Source organism: Lampetra planeri, chromosome 68 (assembly GCF_965212315.1).
Source record: "Lampetra planeri chromosome 68, kcLamPlan1.2.h2, whole genome shotgun sequence".
In the NCBI taxonomy this organism is placed as follows: Eukaryota; Metazoa; Chordata; class Hyperoartia; order Petromyzontiformes; family Petromyzontidae; genus Lampetra; species Lampetra planeri.
The window spans coordinates 758,068-781,158 of NC_136173.1; the positions used below are offsets into that span (position 1 = coordinate 758,068).

At 51.4% G+C, this 23,091-nt stretch overlaps 1 long non-coding RNA gene across 1 annotated transcript; it reads right to left on the minus strand.

The window, feature by feature from the left end:
• Positions 1-698: 698 nt before the first annotated feature.
• Positions 699-20,820, minus strand: LOC144737361 (uncharacterized). Its single transcript, XR_013588961.1, has 3 exons — positions 20,196-20,820; positions 16,796-16,908; positions 699-800 (listed from the first exon to the last, which is right to left on the minus strand). It is a non-coding gene; the product is annotated as an uncharacterized LOC144737361 (long non-coding RNA).
• Positions 20,821-23,091: the final 2,271 nt, after the last annotated feature.

Consider the following 23,091-nt stretch of genomic DNA (forward strand, 5'->3'; position numbering starts at 1 on the left):
TTATCAAAAAAACGTAAAACCTTTCAATGCCTCCGCCTCGGATGCATCGCAACTCGCAACAGCAAACACACAGCAAGGTCTCAATGGGGGGCTAAACACCCCCACTGCCCCCCGAGACCCCCCCACAGCACTGGAGTGAGGCGAGATAGGAGACGCCAGGTGAGGTGCGACGATGTGAGCGGCGACGAGGTGAGCGTGACGAGGTGATCGTGATGAGGTGAGCAGTGACGAGGTGATCGTGATGAGGTGAGCAGTGACGAGGTGATCGTGATGAGGTGAGCAGTGACGAGGTGAGCAAGTGGTGATGAGGTGAGTGGTGATGAGGTGAGTGGTGATGAGGTGAGCAGTGACGAGGTGAGTGGCGGCGAGGTGAGCGTGACGAGGTGATCGTGATGAGGTGAGCAGTGACGAGGTGAGCGTGACGAGGTGATCGTGATGAGGTGAGTGGTGACGAGGTGAGCAGTGACGAGGTGAGCGTGACGAGGTGATCGTGATGAGGTGAGTGGTGACGAGGTGAGCAGTGGACGAGGTGAGCAGTGGACGAGGTGAGTGGTGATGAGGTGAGTGGTGATGAGGTGAGCGAGTGGTGATGAGGTGAGTGGTGATGAGGTGAGTGGTGACGAGGTGATGAGCGGCGATGAGGCGAGCGTTGACGAGGTGAGAGAGCGGTGAGGAGGTGTTTGTCAGCATACCTGGCAATAGTGGAGTGCCAGCAGCACCTCACCCACGCGGTTGCACAGCTGGCAGCTGCATCGACGCCCACGGTCTTCCTCGTCGCCATCGTCATCATCGCCTCCGCTCTGAAAGAGGTGGGAACTGTCTGTGAACCATAAACAAGTTTTTATTTTAAAACCGAAATCGAGGGATACCAGTGCGGGGAGAAAAATCATCTATATCAATAAAGGAGGATGTGTGTGTCTGTATATTTACTTGGGGAGCGGTAGTGTAGCGGTTAGAGTTCTGCGCTACATACCTAGGAACCCGAGTTTGATTCCCGCTCACGGCCAACACCAGTAACGATTATCTGGACCGGTCCTGGGCCTCCCCTAGGTCGATTCAAACTCAAATAAGTACCTGGTCTGGTGTGTAAACAATCAGGCGTGGTACTGGCCATCCACCTCCTCGTGTGCTGTGCCGGCCTTCATAGGTGCTCGCTAACACCACTTGCACCAACAGTCTGTTAAGGCTACACGAAGGACTCTTTGTCTTCATATATTTTCCACGTGGCCTTCGACATGTGGCGCCATGTTGACGTCACCGGCACTTAGTTGGGAATGGCGGATATTGGTATTCGTCTTGATATTTGCTTGCCAGGATGCATTCACATAGTTTTGAAGATACAGACCTGAAAACCTTTGCAGGGTGATCCAGGATTTTTTGCCTTCAGATCTTAGGCGAAGCTAGCACCCCCTCCCCCGGGCATCCCCCCAGGGGTACCCCGGTTTCGAAATGGATGTTCGCGGACACCTACAAATGTGTGGACAACGGATTGGGGGTTGCAAGAGGTCCCAGAACCCCGTTTGGAACGTTTGGTTCTGGTCAGCGACCTCTCGGTGTTACTTGGCTAAAACCGTGGGGTCTGCCCACCCCCACCCCCCTCTGTGGGTTTGGAAGTTTTCAGTTGCAACCTTCGCAGGGTGGTCAAGGATGACCGCCTTCAGTTTTTAGGATGGGAAGTGGTCGGGGTTTGTTCTGGGACCAGGGGGTGAATCGGGGTGTTGCCATCTGTCCCGCCCACTAAACAAAGTATCCACAAGGAGTCCAGTTATCAAAAACACTTCATAAGGCAAAGGGAGCGGATTGGCGGCAGCGGTTCTTTGTCCTGTCCACTATACAAAATACCCACTACACAAAGTCCAGATATCGGGAAACATTATAAAAACAAAGTGGTTTGGCACCCTTTATTTTAGATATTTAAAAAAGTGCTCTCCATTTTCCAGTTGGTGGTCTCTGTGGCCCCAGAGAAGGATGGCAACGGCCGACTGTGGATTTTGAAGCTGAAATCTTTGGCGGGGTGGTCAGGGACAACCACAGCAAGGTCACTGTGCTAACAGGCCGCTCCCCAGACATCCCCGGAAAGTCCCTGGATGCAGCAATGGTTGTTCAGTGCCGCACAATGCTCACGACTGATTCAAGGGAGTGAAACTTGCTATGCATTGTGTCTCAGTGTGGTTGCATTCTCTACAGGGTAATCAGGAAAAGCATACTGTCTCAATGATGATGATCTCCAAGGCATTACCAACTGCAGAACAGAACTAAGTGCACAAAACTTGACGGATTCCACAATCGGACAGAACTAACTGCATGACAGAACTAATTGCATAACAGAAATAACTGCACAAAGGTTTCAGTGGTAAACAACAAAGCATACCAACTTTGGGTATATTATCAGATTAATATACTCCACAAGCAACCACACAAACTTCTCCAAGCTCCAAAAGTCGTACAATTTGCTTCAGGACTACACACTATCCACTGAAACACATTTGTTTTTTTGAAGGAAAAATATTCACACGAAGTCATACATCCTATTCTTGACTAAACAATACCTACAAAAAAAACCTTGGTCCTTTATAAAGAGCAAAACCTCAATTACAAAACACTTTGTTCCAATCTTCATGCAAAATCGCGTCATCCCGTTTCAAGGAGCAATTCAACAGACAATATGGGGGTCCCAAAAAAAACATCCCACATTGGGACGTAGCTCCTCCTCACAGGCAAGAAGGAGGCAGGAATCGAGTGAAGAAAGACGCCTACGACTTAAAGCTCAGAATTACAAGAAACGTAACAAGCAGAGCCACTGAAAACCCCATCAGCTTGGCAGTGATGTCTGCGTGCTGACAGGGTAAGCTCTTCAACTTATAGAGCATCTGAGAAGCCTATGATCATCTGCAAGTATCCTATTCTGTTTCCCTTGGGGAAAGATGGCTTCCACGTCTAGGAAATTCAAGGCCCCAAGGTTACTGCCGTGCAATTGTATGCCTTTCGACTGATGGTAAGACATACCTGTCAACCACTTATCAATACCTACCATATTACAGACCAGTTCAGATCTTATTGGTCACCCCGTGCCCTTATATATCTCAACGTTCATCCTACAAAGTCCCATCACAAGGGAGAAACACACAAATATTTTTTTGCCGTCGTATGGAGCTGAAAACTCTATTTCCCTGTGCAAGAATACGGGATAAACCGTATGGGTTTACAGGTATAGTAAGAAAACAAGAGTCAAACCACTTTCTTCGATGTGGACTTCTCTTCCAGGGTGGAGAATTGTGAACAAATGAGAGATTTCATTGCCAACGTTCGAAATCCAGACGACATTGGACAACTGACGATCCTCCCATCCTCCTTTACTGTTGGTCCCAAATACATGCAAGAGAGGACACAAAATATGCCATGACATATGTCAGGAACTATGTCACTCCAGTTCTGTTCATAACCTTCACCTGCAATCCAAATAGGCCTGAAAAAATATCAGACTTGCTACCTGGGAAAAAGCCGGAAGATAGAACTGATCTGGAGGCCAGAGTTTTCCATCAAAAACTTATACTCCTGAACCTCCTGAAACATAACAAAGCCGAAGTCTTGGTGAAGTGCGCTGCTATGTGTACTCGATTGGGTGGCAAATAAGTATAACCCGTAAAAACAAAGTTTTTCACTATAAATCCTTTATATGCGTGGCAGCGAACTTAATATAAAGGATTTAAAAATATATTCGCCTGTGGATGACGCGGGGATCGATCCCGCGACCTTTGGCATGGGAAGCGAGGGCGCTACCAACTGCGCTACTCCGCCACAGCCTGTGTAGGGGTTACGCTCTGGGCTCTTATACTGTGACGTTCAGCCAAAGCCATGAATGACTTCTATTTGAATATATGTAAAATAAAAAATGTTTGCCTAAAAAGTGTAAAATTTTTGAATTTTTTTTTCACGAACATTAATTGTCTCGCACAACGAGTCTGTGTGGAAAATGTCAGCTCGATTGGATCACGGAAAGTGGGTTAAAAAACGACCGAAATATTTGCACGGTCGTAAGCAAGCAAGCAAGCACGCAAGCAAGCAAGCACGCAAGCAAGCAAGCAAGCGAACTTAATATAAAGGATTTAAAAATGGACTGCGTCCTGCACACATTTTGCCTTGGCTCAAAGAAAAGATTAGATCAAACCAGACTGACTCATGCATAAGTGCAAATGTCAATGAGGATCCCAGCACTTTTCCAGATTGTGTCCAAACACACACTGCATGGTCCATGTAGAACTTGTGAACCGTGCATCACCATGCATGAAAGATGGCAATGTTCCTTCCACAAAATTGGGATGATGGTTATCCTCTCTGCAGGAGGAGGAGACACCCTCAACATGAGAGTTGTACAGTTAAAAAGGGTTAAGTTGACGATGACAATACGTGGGTGGTTCCCAACTGCTCACTTCTGTCAAGAATATTCAATGCCGACCTCAATGTCGAATACTGCACCTCGATAAAGGCAATTAAATGCATATGTAAGTATTTCAACAAAGGAAGCGACAGGCAGTCTTTGCCTTGCAGAGAGGTGGGGTACAAGTGAACGCTTATGATAAAGTAAAGTGCTATCAAATAGGGTCACTGCATCAGCAGTAATGAAGTTGCGCAGAGGATTCCGGAGTTTCCAATTAATGAGCGATACCCCATAGTTACACACATAAGTGTCCTCTTGGAAAATGGTCAACGTATATTCTTCAATGGTGGCAATGTCCCAAGAAAGAGCACAGAATCCTCCCGTTTCTTCAGCTTCGTAAGCAAAGTTAATGTGCACGGACATTGCATTGGCGGGTGCAGCGGTTCCTGATGATCTTGGAATCTTCTCTGATGCAGCACTCGGGGTGCGTTTACACCACGGTCCATCACAGTAACTCAGAGTGTTTTTATCTTCGCTTACTTTTGCACTCAGTAACAGACCCAACCTCCTTCCAGTACCTGAAAAACTATTAATGGGCATCCTGTGTGGAACATTTCATGAGGCATGCCAGAGGAGGCGGCTTCCCTCACTGCTGTCGCCTTTGCTCTCACCTTTGAGCCCTCTCCCTCCTTCATCAAGCATACTGCCACCGTAACCCACACATGACGCTTTAATGTCTTCAACATCCGTAAAATTCACCCCCTTATCTCAAATTCCGCTGCCAAAATACTCATCTACTCCGTCGTATTTTTCACGTCCCCACTGACTGTAATTCCCTTCTTCTTGGTCTTCCTGCCTACACCTTCGTTCCCCTCCAGAAAATTAAAAATGCTTCGTCCCGGATAATTTTTCATCTTCCACATCACACCTGATTCTGTCTGCTCCCCTCGTCCAACTCCATTGACTTCCCGTCTACTACTGCTGTTTATTCAAATTCCTCGACCTAATTTACAAACTGCCCCATGGTTCTGCCCCACCCTATCTCACTTCTCTAATTATTTACTATGTCCCATCTAGGCCCCAGCTTTCACAATCTCTTTTCTCACCCCACCCCTTCCTGTGCTCAGTCACATTTCCACTCCTCCCACCGGGCTCCCCTCCAATAAAAAAACTCACACTCCACATCAAAGAGGCAACTTCACGAAACCATTTTTCGTACCTCCCTTAAGACTCATCTTTTTTCAATAGCCTAACCCTCTACTACTTCCTGTCAGCATCCTTAAAACCTTAACCATCTTCCCCCTTCCCCTTACTATTCTCGCCGCTCTCCCTCTACCTATAACCATCCTCCCTTACCATCCTTCCCCTTCCTAACCTCGCCAGCGCTCCCTTTCCCTATCACCACCCTTGCTTGCCATCCCTTCCCCTCCCCAAAACTAAAACCCCATCCTTTTCCCCATCAGCCAATAACTAATGTACCATTTATAATTCTTGTAAAGTGCTTTGACAAAAGCGCTATATACGATTGTGAAGGAGAGCCGACACAACGTTGCAGGGGGTCTTTTATTGCTTCCCCCAGTCCACACTCGTCCCCAGCCTTCTCGATCCGCTTCCCGCCAATTCTCCCCCTTTTTAAATCCTTTATATTAAGTTCGCTTGCTTGCTTACGACCGTGCAAATCTTTCGGTCGTTTTTTAGCCCACTTCCCGTGATCCAATCGAGCTGACATTTTCCACACAGACTCGTTGTGCGTGACAATTAATGTTCGTTACATTTTTTTCCAAAATGTTACACTTTTTAGGACAAAAATATTATATTTAATTACCAATTGCTTAATGGTGCAATGCAATCATCTGACCCATAGGTGGCAGCCATCTCAAGCCAGAGGACGAGAGGACTCTAGCCGCCACGCATATAAAGGATTTATAGTGAAAAACTTTGTTTTTACGGGTTATACTTGTTCCTGCCCGTTCTCTCTTATATCTCCTCACCTGCTCCTCCCCCTTCCACTGTCACCATCCCACTGCCCCTTACTTTTGGTGGGAATCCTTCCCCTGACATCCCTTACACAATGCTAGATACAATAAGATGACCACTGAAACGCTACCCTGGAAGAAGCAGCAGCAACCAGATCTGCGTTCAAATTGAGAAATCTGTTTGCTGTACATATCACAACCTGCTCTCTCCCTCCAATCCCAGGCTGTTGTGGGAAACTCACAAACACTGCTATATGACCGAGAACATCCTGCATAGGGCTAGACAAGACAGCTCTAATGTAAATTTGCAGCACAATAGCGACACAATCAATCAAAAACTAATTTTGATTGAGAACAAGATCATGCCTATGGTCGGGAAATCTCTGCAGCAGTTGCAGCTTGGACTTCCTGTGCCACAAAGAGGTGATGCCAACAGGCTCAGCAGAGAAATGTTGCAGGACGTGCTATAATACCATCCAGTTGGCACAGGAGGTTTCCAAAACTGTACCTCTGTTGTCACAGGATCAGACAGCAGCCTACACAAATAATTGTGAATATGGTTGACAGAAACACTTGTAGAATTATCTTCTTGGATGCTCTGATCAATCTACTTCTTGCCACAATTAGATCCGAAAAGCACGTTGCCATTGCTGCCGCCTCTTCAAGAATTGCTGCAACTCTTCTGACTGGTAGAAGAACAGCCCACTCAGCGTTTCAATTGTCCTTGAATCTACACCGATCAGAGAATCCGGTGTGTAACATCAGCAAGAGCAGAGGTTTAGCTCAGGTCCTGCAGAGCTGAAAATTAATTGTTTGAGATGAATGTACGATGTTCAATAAAGCAGCTTTTGAAGCACTGGATCGCACTCTGCCGGACCTGAGAGACAATAACAGATGTATGGGGGCAGTCACATTGATCCTCTCTGGAGATTTTAGGCAAACACTGCCAATTGTTCCAAGGGGAACCCCGCTGCAGATGAAATCAAGGCCCGTTAGAAGAAACGAATCTCTGGTCTGGTGTTCAGAAATTGAGTCTGACCACAAACCAACGTGTGTGAGACTGCAGGGAGATGTTAATGCAGGGACATTCTCAGACCTCTTGCTGTGAATTGGCAATGGAAATCACCGAGATGGTCAAAGTGGACAGGTGACAATTCCAGCCAATGGTGGCACTGTCGTCAAGACAGGTCGAGAGTTTTTTTCTTAAAGTGTCCCCCCCCCCCCCCACATACTCAATCACTTCCCAGATTCCACCTATCATAACTGGCTCAACTGTCTGTGTCAATCTTGATTTGAAACTTTCGTGACTGCAGGAATCCATACTCTCTGGTTCTTTCGGTAAAGTCACATAGATAGAAAAAATAATAAAATAAAACACGACGTTTCGGTCGCAACACAAGCGGCCGTCTTCAGGTGAGAAAAAAATATCTGCTGTTGTGGCTTTATATCTGTCTGTCAACGAGCCATCCTTGCACCTCAACATTATACACTAAGCAGTAGTAATGACTACATCCTAAAGCAGCTACATTGTCAATAATGGACATACATGTCAATTGACACTGTTCCTGAAACAGGCCAGGCAGTACATTATCCCACAGAGTTCCTCAACTCATTGCAGCCACCAGGAATGCCACCTCACAAATTAGTCCTAAAGAAAATGTCTCCTGTCATGCTGCCAAGGAATCTGGATCCTGCCAAACTCTGCAACGGGACTCAGCTTTGCGTGAAAAAGCGCCTACCTCGTGTCATTGAGGCAACTATAATGACAGGGTGTGTGCCAGAACAAAATAGCTTTATTCCTTGCATACCACTCATTCCCACCGATGTCCCTTATGAGTTCAAACGACTAAAGTTACTGGTTTGGCTGTCCTTTGCAATGTCCATCAAGCAGCCACAAGGACAGTCGCTGCAGGTTTCAGGGAGGTTCACCCTCTAACTCCCTGTTTCTTCCATGGGCAGCTTTACATAGCATGCTCCAGGATTGGTGCAAGTGTAGTGGTGGTATTGACGTGCGCCGACTGTGACAGTGATGGATCACGGGGCGGCGCGGGGTGCGGGGTTGGGCACGCGTTGTGGGCGTGGTGTGGACGCGCGCGCCGGGAGTGACAGATGACGGGGCGGCGCGGAGTGAGTGGTGAGGCACGATGAGATGTGGGAAAAGAGGATCGTAGCCAGCGCCCGGCGATTGGTCGAATAAGTGGGGGCTCGCAGCGACGTCCGCAGGTGGGGTATAAAGGGGGACGCGCGAGAGCACTCGGGGAGAGTTACCCAGTTGAAGACCCGAAGACGGAGCTGAAGACCTAGTGAAGCCGAGTAGCTCAGTGGCGTTAGTCGCCGAGTAGCTAAGTGGATGTTGGTCATCCGAGTAGCTCAGTGGCGTTAGTCGCCGAGTAGCTAAGTGGATGTTGGTCATCCGAGTAGCTCAGTGGGCGTTAGTCGCCAAGTAGCTAAGTGGGTGTTTGTCACCCGAGTACTAAGTGGATGTTGGTCATCCGAGTAGCTCAGTGGCGTTAGTCGCCAAGTAGCTAAGAGGATGTTGGTCATCCGAGTAGCTCAGTGGGCGTTAGTCGCCAAGTAGCTAAGTGGGTGTTTGTCACCCGAGTACTAAGTGGATGTTGGTCATCCGAGTAGCTCAGTGGGCGTTAGTCGCCAAGTAGCTAAGTGGGTGTTTGTCACCCGAGTACTAAGTGGATGTTGGTCATCCGAGTAGCTCAGTGGGCGTTAGTCGCCAAGTAGCTAAGTGGGTGTTTGTCACCCGAGATACAAAGTAGGTGTTAGTCACCTGTAACCAAGTTTGATAAAATAAAGAGTGTGTTACCCGTGAAGTCGTCTCCCGCCGAGTTACTACATTACAACTGGCGTCAGAAGTAAACCTGTCTTCAAGAAGTATGGACACAAGGAAGACTACCCGTACCCACGAGCGAGGTCGGGATGACGACGGCGTACCGGGGACACCGACCTCGGGAGTAGAGGACGAGGAGTTGCCGCCGATGCAGCACTTCGCGGTGATGGCCGACGCTCCGCTTGCCTCCGACACCAGCCTCCAGGACGCGCACTCCCGGTTGGCGGAGTTGCTGCTCGCCGCCGCTGCAATCTTGGCCGAGATCTCCGTTCCAGCGGGCGGGAAAACGGCTGCGGGGTTGGAGGAAGGAGCGAGGCTGGCGGGATCCCGCCAAAAGGCGCTTCGCGCCAAAAGTCTGGAAGTTCCCGCCGTTTTTGAGGGGCCGCCATTGATTGGCGGGAAACACGGACGCCACGTGGCCGGACACCTCCGCGCAGCGCAGCCCACGTCATCAGAGCGCGCCGGAGCCCTCCATTTTGCGCCTGACAACCGAGCCGACATTTTACACAACTCCAGCGGAGCGCGGGAAAATCTCTCCGACGTCGACGACGATCGGGTCCTCCAGCAAAGATTGCCCGCGCTGTCGGCGTTCAAGGCGGATGGGGGCGACTGGGGAGCCTTCCAACGAAGGTTCCTCGCTCATCAGGAGATGTCGGGGTGGTCCGACACCACTGCCCTGCGTGCGTTGCCAGCGATGCTTGACGACGACGCGCTTGCAGCCTTCACATCTGCTGCAAGGTCGTCCCGCTCTACGCTCCAGGCCGCACTACACCTGATGGCGAAGGTGTTCGGGCCGCCCTCCACGTGTCGCCACCAGTTCTACGATCGGCGGAAGGTGGCTGGGGAAACGACGCTAGCCTACCGCACGGCACTACTCGCCTTGGCGGACGCAGCTTTTCCCCGCATGGATAAGGAGGGGAAGGACGCCATGGTGACGGAGCAGCTGCTGGTGTTGGCCCACGAGTTGGGGGTCCCCATCAACGTGGCAGACGAGATGGAGATCTGCTCCCTGGCGATCGCCACGAGCATTCACGCGTACGAGGTCCTCAAACGCAAGCCGGGGGTCGTCTGCAAATGGCCGGGGAACGCGGCACTGGCCGCCACGATCGCCGAACCTCAGCCAGCTGCGGTGCAGGAGCAGGCCTTCGCTGCATCGCGTCCGGGGGAGTGGAGAACGGGAGGTCGTTCGCCCACACGTTCGCCCCGCAAGCTGGAGCAACCGAAACCTACGACGTCCGTCGTCTGCTACAACTGCGGCCTTCGGGGTCACGTCGCAGCCGGGTGCCGGGCCCCGCGTCAGCGCGCCGCAGGACCACGTCGGGACGACGACCAGGGCCACAAGTCATCCCAACAAAACCCGGCAAGTCGCGGCACCTCACACGTTCGGTCCACAAACACGGCACATTCGGGTCGCCGCTTCGCGGTGGGGGGTTCGCGGCTGGGTGCCGGGGGTTCAATTCGGTGAGGGGGGTCCGTACGCGGCCCGCAAGCAGTCGAGTGGTCCGAATTGGCCCACAGGATCGTGGCTGCGTCGGCCGGGTCGTCCGTGGTAACGGGGTTCATTGACGGGGTTGAGGTCCGGGTGCTTGTTGACACGGGTGCGTCGGCCACCATCATCTCGGACCTTATTTATAACATTCTTCCCGTCCAAAGTAGACCCCTTCTGCCGGTAGACGTGCCATTTTATGCGGCGAATGGGGGATCCCTGGGGATCATCGGCCAGATTCGGGCGACTATTTGTATTGGTGACATTAAATTAGCGGGCCCTATTTTTGTATCATCATCGCTGGCCGTTCCCTGTTTGCTAGGTACGGACTTTTTGTCAAAAATGCCCATCAAAATTCTTATAGATCAGGCCTGCATAGAGCTTCCGTCAGGTCGGCGGGTTGCCTTCTTGTCGAGCCCTACCAAAGTGCGCACGGTTTGTGCGACGGTGCAGGCGCTGGCGACTCACACTGTACGGGTGCCCCCGGGATCGCAAATGTTAGTACCCCTTCGGTTCAGGAAGCCACTCGAGGTGGGTGCGGAGGCACAGGGGGTGCTGTTGGGGCCGTCAAACAGAGCCAGTAAGGGCCTCGACTTAGCGGTTGCTCAAACCATGGTGAGAGGGGACAGTGAGCCGTTCGTAATGGTCCTGAATACGGGGTCGCGGCCGGCCGTAATTGCGCAGGGAACGGTGCTGGCTCACGCCGCGCCGCTACCCGTTGAGGAACGGCTCGTGGCTCAAGCAGATTTCACTGTCGAGTCGCATCCTCAAAGTGATGAGGGGACTGAGTGGTTGGACTCGCTGTGTGCGGGTTCAGATAACTTGTCCGGGGTGCAATTGGGAGCATTGCGGGGTTTGCTCATCGAGTTTGCTGACGTGTTCAGCAAACATAAGTACGATATCGGCTGCACTGACCTGTTGCGCCACCACATAGCTACAGGGGACGCGGCCCCTATTCGTCAGAATCCCTTCCGGCTCAGCCCGGCCGAGAAGGAACATGTGCAATCGGCGGTTAATGATATGTTGGCGGCAGATATCATTTCGCCCTCTTCTAGTCCGTGGGGTGCTCCTATTGTCCTAGTAAAGAAACAGGACGGGTCCTTGCGGTTTTGTGTCGATTTCCGCCGCTTAAACAAAATCTCGATGGCGGATGCGTATCCGCTCCCCAGGATGGATGAGTCGCTGGATGCCTTGGCGGGAGCGCAGTTTTTTTCCACACTCGATCTGCTTTCTGGATTTTGGCAATTGCCACTCGATAACGAGTCTAAACCTAAAACTGCTTTCCGAACACCTGGGGGCCTATTTGAATTCAACCGTTTGCCCATGGGCTTACATTCCGCTCCCGCCACGTTCCAGAGACTCATGGAATTGGTTTTGTCGGGGCTCCAATGGGATACCTGTTTGATTTATCTTGACGATATTATCGTCTTTAGTCGGACTTTCGAGGAGCACCTTCAGCGACTGAGAGCGGTGTTCCTCAGGATGCGTTCCGCTAAGCTTAAATTTAAACCGGCTAAATGTTTTCTGCTTCGGGAATCGGTCAGGTATTTGGGCCATATCGTGAGTCGTTCAGGGATCTCGACGGACCCTGCTAAGACGCATTGCATCAGCTCATGGCCAACGCCAACCTCGGTCACGGAGGTTCGTAGTTTCATTGGTTTTGCCTCCTATTACCGTCGTTTTGTCAAGCAATTTGCCACCATAGCCAAGCCCCTGCACGCTTTGACGGCTAAGGGTGTGAGGTTTCACTGGGGGGCGGAAGAGGAGGCTGCGTTCTGCTCCCTCCGTGACGCTTTGGTGCAGGCTCCCCCCTTGTGTTACCCCGATTTCACACAACCGTTTTTGCTTGACACGGACGCCAGCAATACGGGTATCGGGGGGGTGCTCTCACAGGTGGTCGGGGGGGTTGAACGGGTGGTCGCCTACGGTAGTAGGGTTCTTTCCCCCGCAGAACAACGCTATTGCGTAACTCGTCGTGAATTGTTAGCCATTGTGGTTTTTACACAGCAATTCAGGCCGTATCTTTACGGCCGTCATTTTACGGTCCGGACGGACCATGCGGCTCTACAATACGCTATGCGCGTGGCACAGCCATCGGGCCAATTGTCCCGATGGTTGGAGGTCCTTCAAGACTACCAATTCACGACGATTTACCGAAAGGGGTTGCGGCACTCAAACGCGGACGCCTTGTCGCGGTTGCCGCCGTGCACGGACTGCACATGTTTGTTGGGATCAGCGCGGTGCAAACCCCCGGTCGCCGGCACCCCGGGAGTTGCGCTCGCCGCCACTGACACCCCGGGAGAGGACGCCCCCACGGGGAGGGATTCGCTGTTGTCGTTGCCCCTCATTGAGTGGGGCCGCCTCCAGATGTCCGACAGCTCCCTACTTACGCTGCGTCGGAAAGTTGGCGCTCCCGAAGAAGGGGAGGCGCGGGTCGGTTCCTGGGTGTGCAGACAGGGCCTTTTGATGAGGTGGGACAACATGTCCCGGCATCACGTGCTCGTTGTGCCTGTTGCTATGCGGGGTAGGGTTGTTCTGGCAGCTCATGAACGGCTCATGCATCTGGGTTTTCACAAAACGCTCGCCCTAATCCAGCGAGACTATTATTGGCCGGGGATGGGTAACGACGTGGCGAATATTCTTAAGGGATGCGTAGGGTGCGCCAAAAGGAAACCGCCACCATTGGCAGCTAATCCACTGCTGCAATCCATTCAGGTTTCGCGTATAAACGAATTGGTAGCGTTGGACATCTTGGGGCCCTTTCCGGTTACACCAAGGGGAAATAGGTTCCTGCTGGTTGGCGTGGAATACTTCACCCGATGGCCTATGGCATGGCCGCTCGCCAACCAGTCGGCTGCGGCGGTGGCGGACGCCTTTGTCCAGGGTTATGTGTTGGACAAGGGCGCCCCCGAACGCTTGCTGACGGATCAAGGGAAGAATTTTTCGAGCGTTTTGTTGCGCGAGGTGTGCGACCTGTTGGGTACAAAGAAAGTGCGTACTTCCCCCTACCACCCGCAGACTGACGGGATGGTTGAGCGTCTGAACAGGACGATTACGTCTATGTTGTGCCAACAGGTCTGCGACGATCAGGTTGATTGGGACTTACAGGTGCCGGGGGTACTCGCGGCCTATCGAATGGCCCCTCACGCGGCAACGGGGTTTTCCCCATTTTTTCTTATGTATGGGCGGGAGGCCGATCCGGCCATGGACGTCCAACTGGGGATTTCCCAGCCACGTGCAAAATCTAAATTGGCAGACCACATCAAATTTAATATCGCCAAATTGACTGAAGCGCGGGAGGCGGCAAGGTTGAATTCGCGGTCGCGGCAAATTGCAAACGAGAAATTGCATGAGCGGAGGGTGCATACGCATGATTGGAAACCAGGCGATAAGGCCTGGCTGCATTGTCCACATGCACCGTTGGCTACGTCCCCCAAGTTGTTGAGACCTTGGAGGGGACCGGTGGAAATTGTGCGGGTTGCACGACCCCAGAGTATACAGATTAAATGGGGGAAACGCCGTTGGTATGTGCACCCCTCCCGACTGAAGCCCTATGCGGCACCGTGTGACCCCGTTCTGTGCCGTGACGACCGGGCGTGTGATGTGACCGTCGACTCGGGGAGGGAGGTGTCGCAGGCTGCTCCTCACGTGTCTCCACCTGACCCACCCCCAGGTGCCTCGGGCTTGACGGCTGCTGACCGTCGGGAGCCTGAACCCCGGGGCACGCACGAGTCCTCGATGCCTGGCCGATGTCTTCCTGAACCGCCGGCACCACCGGACGTTCAACCGCGTCTGGTGCCGTACGACGGACCGGCAAGGCGGACTCGGGCTAGGTCTCAACAATTTTCATGAAGACGGTTTTTTTGCTCTACACCGAGCTCGCCCGGTGTTCCCCTCTGCCGGGGTAATGTCCCGTTGTAGGGACGCTCGGAAGAAAAGGGGACACTGCACGAGTCGAAAAAAAAAAAAAAAAATTTCCATTTATTTTTTTTGCATACACATTGCTATTGTCACTCGCCGGTTTGTATATATTGTTCTATTGTCGCGGTGGCATTGGTTGAGGGTTGCGGATGGTAGTGTTCGCGTCGTGTTGTGTTGTTAGCTTAGTTGTTGTTCTTGTTGTTGTGTTGTGTTACGGGGCACACAGGGGGGGTTTGTATATTTTTATAGCAGCCGGGGCGGCTGCGAGCTATGTGGTAGGGGGTGATGTAGTGGTGGTATTGACGTGCGCCGACTGTGACAGTGATGGATCACGGGGCGGCGCGGGGTGCGGGGTTGGGCACGCGTTGTGGGCGTGGTGTGGACGCGCGCGCCGGGAGTGACAGATGACGGGGCGGCGCGGAGTGAGTGGTGAGGCACGATGAGATGTGGGAAAAGAGGATCGTAGCCAGCGCCCGGCGATTGGTCGAATAAGTGGGGGCTCGCAGCGACGTCCGCAGGTGGGGTATAAAGGGGGACGCGCGAGAGCACTCGGGGAGAGTTACCCAGTTGAAAACCCGAAGACGGAGCTGAAGACCTAGTGAAGCCGAGTAGCTCAGTGGCGTTAGTCGCCGAGTAGCTAAGTGGATGTTGGTCATCCGAGTAGCTCAGTGGCGTTAGTCGCCGAGTAGCTAAGTGGATGTTGGTCATCCGAGTAGCTCAGTGGGCGTTAGTCGCCAAGTAGCTAAGTGGGTGTTTGTCACCCGAGTACTAAGTGGATGTTGGTCATCCGAGTAGCTCAGTGGCGTTAGTCGCCAAGTAGCTAAGAGGATGTTGGTCATCCGAGTAGCTCAGTGGGCGTTAGTCGCCAAGTAGCTAAGTGGGTGTTTGTCACCCGAGTACTAAGTGGATGTTGGTCATCCGAGTAGCTCAGTGGGCGTTAGTCGCCAAGTAGCTAAGTGGGTGTTTGTCACCCGAGTACTAAGTGGATGTTGGTCATCCGAGTAGCTCAGTGGGCGTTAGTCGCCAAGTAGCTAAGTGGGTGTTTGTCACCCGAGATACAAAGTAGGTGTTAGTCACCTGTAACCAAGTTTGATAAAATAAAGAGTGTGTTACCCATGAAGTCGTCTCCCGCCGAGTTACTACATTACACAAGCAGCAACCTTTTAATACTTGCATCCAATGGAAAGACCACAAATGTGGTTTACCCACAGGCCCTGCAATAAAATAGCTTTGAATGGCCAGGAAATACATTTTAGAAAATAAATTCATGCAATATGTAGAAAACTTAATCATATTTCCTTTCCTCAATTTTGCTCCCGCCCCCAATGTTGGCACCCATTAATTTATCCCGGGCAATGCTGGGATATCCCAGCTAGTTTTCAATAACACGAGACCTTCCCAACAGAGATAACTAAACCACTAAACTAGAAACTATTATTTTGTTTTACCAGGAAGGCCCAATGAGCTATGTAGCGTCTTTTCAGAAGCGACCTGGCCATCACAAAGGATATCTCAACGAAGCGTCTGATATCATCATCACGTGGAAATGTATAGCAGCAGCCAAATAATAGAAGCGCATCTTTCTACACTCGTAAAGACCCATAGACCCACAGAGACCCATATCAGAGACCAACAGAGACCCATACGAAAATTTTACTTTGATTTTACCAGGTAAGGCCTACTCTTTTTAATAAGCCCATGGCTACCATAAATGATATCTCAACGAAGTGGCTTATCACGTGGGAATTTATAGCAGCAGCCAAATACTTTAAACGCGCGACATTGATTCTTAAATGTGGAGGGAAAAAACCGGAGGACCCGGAGAAAAATCCACACGACAACGGGGAGAGAAAGAGAGACACAAACTCCAAATATACACCAGGTGCAAGGGTCGAGATCGAACACACGACCTCCTGTATACCAGGCAAGGTAGTGAATATCTCCCAGCCGCCATGTCAGGGACGAGAGGGCGATGCCGACGAAGAGTGGGGAGGGAAGAGAATGGCAGAAGAGAGGCGGTAATAGCGAGCAGCAGAAATGAGCTGCGTGGAGGAACGGAGTCTGTTTGCACATTAGGGAGCGATCATTGGGAGAGGGGGCTCAGAGTTGGTGTGGTCATGTAGGAATCTCGTGGTTTACTGGAGGCCTGAGCTGATGTAGAGACAGAGAGCGATGCGTTACGCTTCACTGACCACGACGGTGTAGAGGCTCCGGTCAAGCATTGATGGGTCCATGGGGCTTCTCAACACAGACCGGGTCTGGAACAGCGGCTGCTCCCTCCAAGCAATGACTTGCTGGTCAGGTCCTGCACAGGGCAAGTGGCACATCAGGTGTTAACTCGGGTAGTTACACCACAACCAGTCAAATCTCTCATCACTTTATTGCTCATCGCTTTATTGCTCTCATTGCTTTATCTCTCTTATAACTTTATCTCTCATCACTTTCACTCTCATCACTTTATTTTCTGTCTCTCTCAGCGATGCGGCAATCGACTCATCTCGACCAGCTGTAAACGATGCACTATTAAAAGTAAAAATTTTCGATAACGGATTTTTTATGCTAATGTTTGGCGTTTCGACATCGCGGAGTAGCACCGATTTCGGATTGATTGGTGCCCCAAGTCGCGGAGTTAAGTACACCCCTGGAAAACATTGTGTCCCAGAAATAAAATATTTCATTTCCTCGGCCATTTTGTATTATTTGGTACCCCGGGGTACCGCCAGAAGGATAATTTATCGCAGACTCCTCTTTCCCGAAACGCATCACGTCATTAAGCTCCCACTGGTCTCGAACGTTTAACGAAGCTGCGTAGGGGTGGGGTGAGCTCGCTCCTCCCAGATAGAGCCCCCCCCCACAATACAGGGCCTACTCTACTTATGAACGAGTTGGGTTGTAGAGGTCTGTTCGTAAGTCGATTTGTTGGCAAGTCCAACTTACTCGTGTCGATTCCAAAAGTGTTGTACGTCGTGTACACTAAACACGGGGAATGTCTTTAAAAGTTGTATAATCTCCTGTAGATGTCGATGCCACTGGTTCCCCATGTTCTGTAGATGTAGATTTCACTGGTTCTTCATGTTATGCAGATGTAGATTCCACTGCTTCTTCATGTTCTGCAAATATAGATGCCACTGGTTCTTCACTGGCGACACGGTCCAGGTGAGGAGGACACAAGCTTGGTCCTGGAGCCCAGAGATTCACAATCCAGGGGCCCACACACGTGGCACCTGTGCGTGTGTCTGTGCTTAAAATGAGGAGGGAGAGTGGTGGTGCAGCGGTTAACACCGCCACTGCGCTACGAAACTTGGCGACTGGGGGGGGGGGGGGGGTTGATTCCCGCCCGCGGCCAACGCCGGTGACGATTCTCTCAACCTCCTCTCATCGTCACTGGGGAGACAAAGGCAGTCGGGCGTGGTGCTGGCCACCCATCCCCCTCGTGTGCCGTGTTGGTCTTCATAGGTGCTCGCGAACAGCACTTTCCCAACAGTCTGTTAAGGCTACAAGGGGGATCTTCGTTTACAATAAGGATGCTCGTGAAGGACGCTATTTGGTCAGTTGGAGGCAGTCGCCCCCCAACAACAACGGAGGGCAGAGGAGCGACGCTCACAACAACGAGCGGAGTGCCGGGTGGATAAAATACAGAGAGTAGCTAGAGTGGTAAGCAAAGGTGGTGCATCTGCCAGCCATCTCAGTCAGTCAAACCATGGCATTTGGGTCTGTCCGATGACCTCCTCCTGCACCTAGCCTGGCACAGCAGTGAACCCATGGCACTTGGGTCTGTCCCGTGACCTCCTCCTGCACCTAGCCTGGCACAGCAGTGAACCCATGGCACCTGGATCTGTCGGGTGACCTCTTCCTGCACCTAGCCTGGCATAGCAGTGAACCCATGGCACCTGGATCTGTCCCGTGACCTCCTGCCAGCAGAGATAGCCTCAAAGTGCACCTGCCCTGGCACAAGTACCATGGTGACGTCACCACCACTTCGTGGTGAATGGCTGTTGTTGTTATGGAAATGATCACTTTATTTATTTATATATTACCCTTTGGTCCACGAGTTTCCTCGCTGGCCACCACAATCACAACCAAAAGACAAAGATCCTCCGTGTAGCCTTAACAGACTATTGGGGCAAGTGCTGTTAGCGAGTAGCAGCACCTATTAAGGCCCGCACGGCACACGAGGGGGTGGCTGGCCAGCCAGCACCACGCCTGACCGCCTTTGTCTCCCCGGCGGCGATGTTTTACACGCCGCATACAAGGTATTTATTTGAGGCCGAGTCGACCTAGGGGAGGCCCAGTTCAGATGATCGCCACTGGTGTTCCCCGTGAGTGGGAATCTAAACTAAACACATGTTTTTTTTTATTTTACCAGGTAAGGCCCACTGAGCTGCGTAACTGTTTTTCAGAAACGGCTTGGCCACAAGTGATAGCACCTCAACGACGTGAAGGCTTATCACCATCACGTGGACATTCATAGCAGCAGCCAAATCACTCTGAACGCGTGGTGATGTCGATTCCAAGATGTGGAGGGAGAAACCGGAGGCCCCGGAGAAAACTCCACGCGACCACGGGGGGTGAGAGAGAGAGGTGTCAACTCCAAATATACAGCAGCAGGCAGCGTCAGGGTGGGGATCGCACCCACGACCTCCTGTTTACCAGGCGAGGGAGTTAACATCTCATAGCCACCGTGATGATGCTGAGAGAGAGAGAGGGGGACACGCAAACTCCAAATATACAGCCGGGTTCGTAGGGCAGCAAGCCAACCACGACACCGCTACCGTTCACCATAATAATCAAAGATCCCCCGTGTAGCCTTAACAGACTGTTGGGGCAAGTGCTGTTAGCGAGTAGCAGCACCTATGAAGGCCGGCACGGCACACGAGGGGGTGGGTGGCCAGCACCACGCCCGACCGCCTTTGTCTCCCTAGCGGCGATGTTTACTACACACAGCTCCATCAAGTGCTCATTTGAGGCGGAGTCGACCTAGGGGAGGAGGCCCAGGACCGTTCAGGTGTTCGTCACTGGCGTTGGCCGTGAGCAGGAATCGAACTTGGGTCGCTTCGGGTATCGAAACGCAGCGCGCTCAACCGCTGACACCACTCACTACTGCCGCTCACCATCACCACCACCGCCGTCATCACTACTGCTCACCATCACCACCACCAACACCGCCATCACTACTGCCGCTCACCATCACCATCACCACCGACATCACTACTGCTCACCATCACCACCACCATCACCACCACCACCGTCATCACTACTGCTCACCATCACCACAATCATCGTCATCACTACTGTTCACCATCACCACCATCACCACCACCCCCGTCATCACTACTGCTCACCATCACCACCACCACCACCGTCATCACTACTGCCGCTCACCATCATCACCACCCCTCCCGTCATCACTACTGCCGCTCACCATCACCACCACCACCGTCATCACTACTGCTCACCATCACCACCACCGTCATCACTACTGCTCACCATCACCACCACCGTCATCACTACTGCTCACCATCACCACCACCACCACCGTCATCACTATTGCTCACCATCACCACCACCACCACCGTCATCACTACTGCTCACCACCACCACCGTCATCCTCAGTCTCCCAGGCTCGACGCCACAGCCTCTTGCAAAGCGCCAGCAGGATCTTCTTGGCCGCTTTGCGCCACCATCGAGACAGCCACCTCCTCCAGAAGCTGAACATGGACTCGGACGAGGAGGAGAAGGGAGATGAGAACGAGGATAACGAGAAGGGGGAGGCGGAGAAGAACGAGACCCACGCCGCCAACGCGGACGGCTTCTGTCGCGCTCAAGATTTGATGTTGGGGAGACGCGGCAGCCTCCTTTTCATCCTCCACCACCACCACCACCACACCCTGGCAGAATGCACGGATCCTGGCGAGCTTATCGATACCTCCAAGCGAGCTGATCGATCCCTCACAGCGAGCTGCTGGCGAGCGGTGGGCACACGAGCCGTGACGGTGGCGGTGATGATGGTGGTGTTGCCCCATAGCACGTCCACCTCGCGTCGTCGTCGTTGTAGCTGTAGAGCCGCCGTGCATGGCTTTGTGTGGTGTGTGGGGGAGTTGTGGGGAGTGGTGGTGAAGCGGTTAGCGCGCTGCGCTACGGACCTGGCGACACGGGTTCGATTGCCACTCACGGCCAACACCGGTGACGATTATCTGAACCGGTCCTGGGCCTCGCCTAGGTCGACTCGGCCTCAAATGAGTAACCGGTGCGGCGTGTAAACATCGCCACTGGGGAGACAAAGGCGGTCGGGCGTAGTGTTGGTCCCCTACCCCCTCGCGTGCCGTGCGGCCTTCATAGGTGCTCGTTAACAGCACTTGCCCCAACAGTCTGTTAAGGCTACACGGGGGATCTTTGTCTTTGCCCTGTGAGGGACGATGCGTGGAGGAGTCTGGGTGGCATGAGGTGGGGGAGGTCATCGCGTAGCTCCTGTGAGTGTCTCTGTGAGTATCTCTGTATCTCTATGGGAGTCTCTGTGAGTATCTCCATGTATCTCTCTGGGTATCTGTGTATCTCTGCGTCACTCTGGGTCTCTAAGGAACATCCCTGGGTTCACTGTGCGGTCCGTAGTTTGGGTTGCATAGCCACAATCGCACGACCGGTGGCTTGTGTTTTTAATATATCTCCGTGAATGTACATTATATGGGTCTTTGTGTGTCCAATATGGGTATCTGTGTCTTTGTGTGCCTCTATGTGTCACTATGTGTGACTATGTGTTACGATGGTCTCTGTGTCTCTATGCGTATCCATGTGTCTCTATGTGTCACTATGGGTCTATGTGTCTGTATGGGTATCTATGTATCTCGATGTATCAAGGCGTAATTATAATAGATATGTAGGATTACCAGTGATAAAGGGAGGAAGTAGGATTAGCAGTAATAATTTTACTGCTAATCCTACTTCTAGCATAATATGACTTTGGGACCCCCCACCACCTACACATTCCACAAGGAGTGACGAATCCCATATCTGCATTTTCTATCAATATGCTTAATTCCGATGTTGATATGTAAACTCCTTTGTCAAGGCGCTCTCCTCCCCCGACCCAGCTTAAATATACGCTGCCAAGCTTGGCGGTGTTCATTGGGACGCTGTCTTTCCGACAGCTCTGTTTCTTCACCTGAGGATGGCTGCTTGTGTTATGGCCGAAACGTCGTGAACATTTTTATTTTATTATGTTTTATTTGTATAATTTTATTATTTCCCTTCTACGTGACTTTACCAAAAGAACCAAGAAGATCCATTCTATGTGTTAGTAATTTCTTTATATTTTAGACAGGAAACTAGTTTTCAAATTTAGATTTTTTTTCTGGGAGGGAATCCCCAGGAAGATTTGCCCCCCCCCCCCCATGTTGACTCCATGGCTACGGCCTTGCTATGTATCACTATCTCCACTTGTCACTATGGGTGTCTGTGTGTTTTATTGCTATCTATGTGTATCTACGTGTCACTACGCATCTATGTATCTCTCTGGGTTCTCTATATGGTTAATAGTTTGGGAATTGGTGAGTGAATGGGTGAGTGAATTGGTGAGTGAATGAGTGAGCGGATTGGTGAGCGAATGATCAATTGATCAATTTTTATGTACAATTTTTTTTTAATTGAGGGACCGTGTGTTGTCTTCGTGTGGTCTGGGATTGTTTTTGCTGTCGTTTTACTGCCTTTCCGATCTTTGGGAATTTATGATGGCAATTTGAACTCATAAACGTTATTTGTTTATTAAAGGGGCGCCACGGTGGTTAAGATGGTATCTTTCATGTCTGGTATGCAGGAGGACAGGGGTTCGACCCTGATGCCTCCTGTATATTTGGAGTTTCCATGTTCTCCCCGTGGTCGCGTGGATTTCTTTTCTCCGGGACCTTGGGTTTTTTCCCCTCCACATTTAGAAGCATGCATTGAGGTTATCTAGAGTATTTGGCTGCTATAAATGTCCAAATGATGGGCCGCTTTGTTGTGCTATCATTTGTGGCCAGGTCGCTTCTGGAAAATAAGTTCAAACCTTCAGTGGGCTTTTCCTGGTAGGATGTTAATGATTTAGTTATATTTGTTCGTGTTTGTGTGATTTGTTTACCTTTCTTGTACTTTGCACTACTTCGTGTTTGTTGTAACCTTCTTACCTCGTGCCCCTGGCTGGACATAGATTTATAGCTAATCGCATTCCTCCTCGAGTATAAATAAATATTCTGATTCTGGAAGAACACGCGATTCCTCTGGCCAAATCTCTGATATTCCGCAAATGCTGACGTAGATTCGATGGCATCACCTCCGGACTTCATCTTCTCGATTTAACAGCTCGACTGAGATGACATCTGGGCCGCGAGCTCGCTGGTTGCTACTCCGTTGCATGGCCTTGGCTCTTTTGTCTCTGATCTTCGGACAGATTCATATTTAAACTAAACTATATCTTTTTTTTCTTTTACCAGGTAAGGGCCACTGAACCACATAGCTC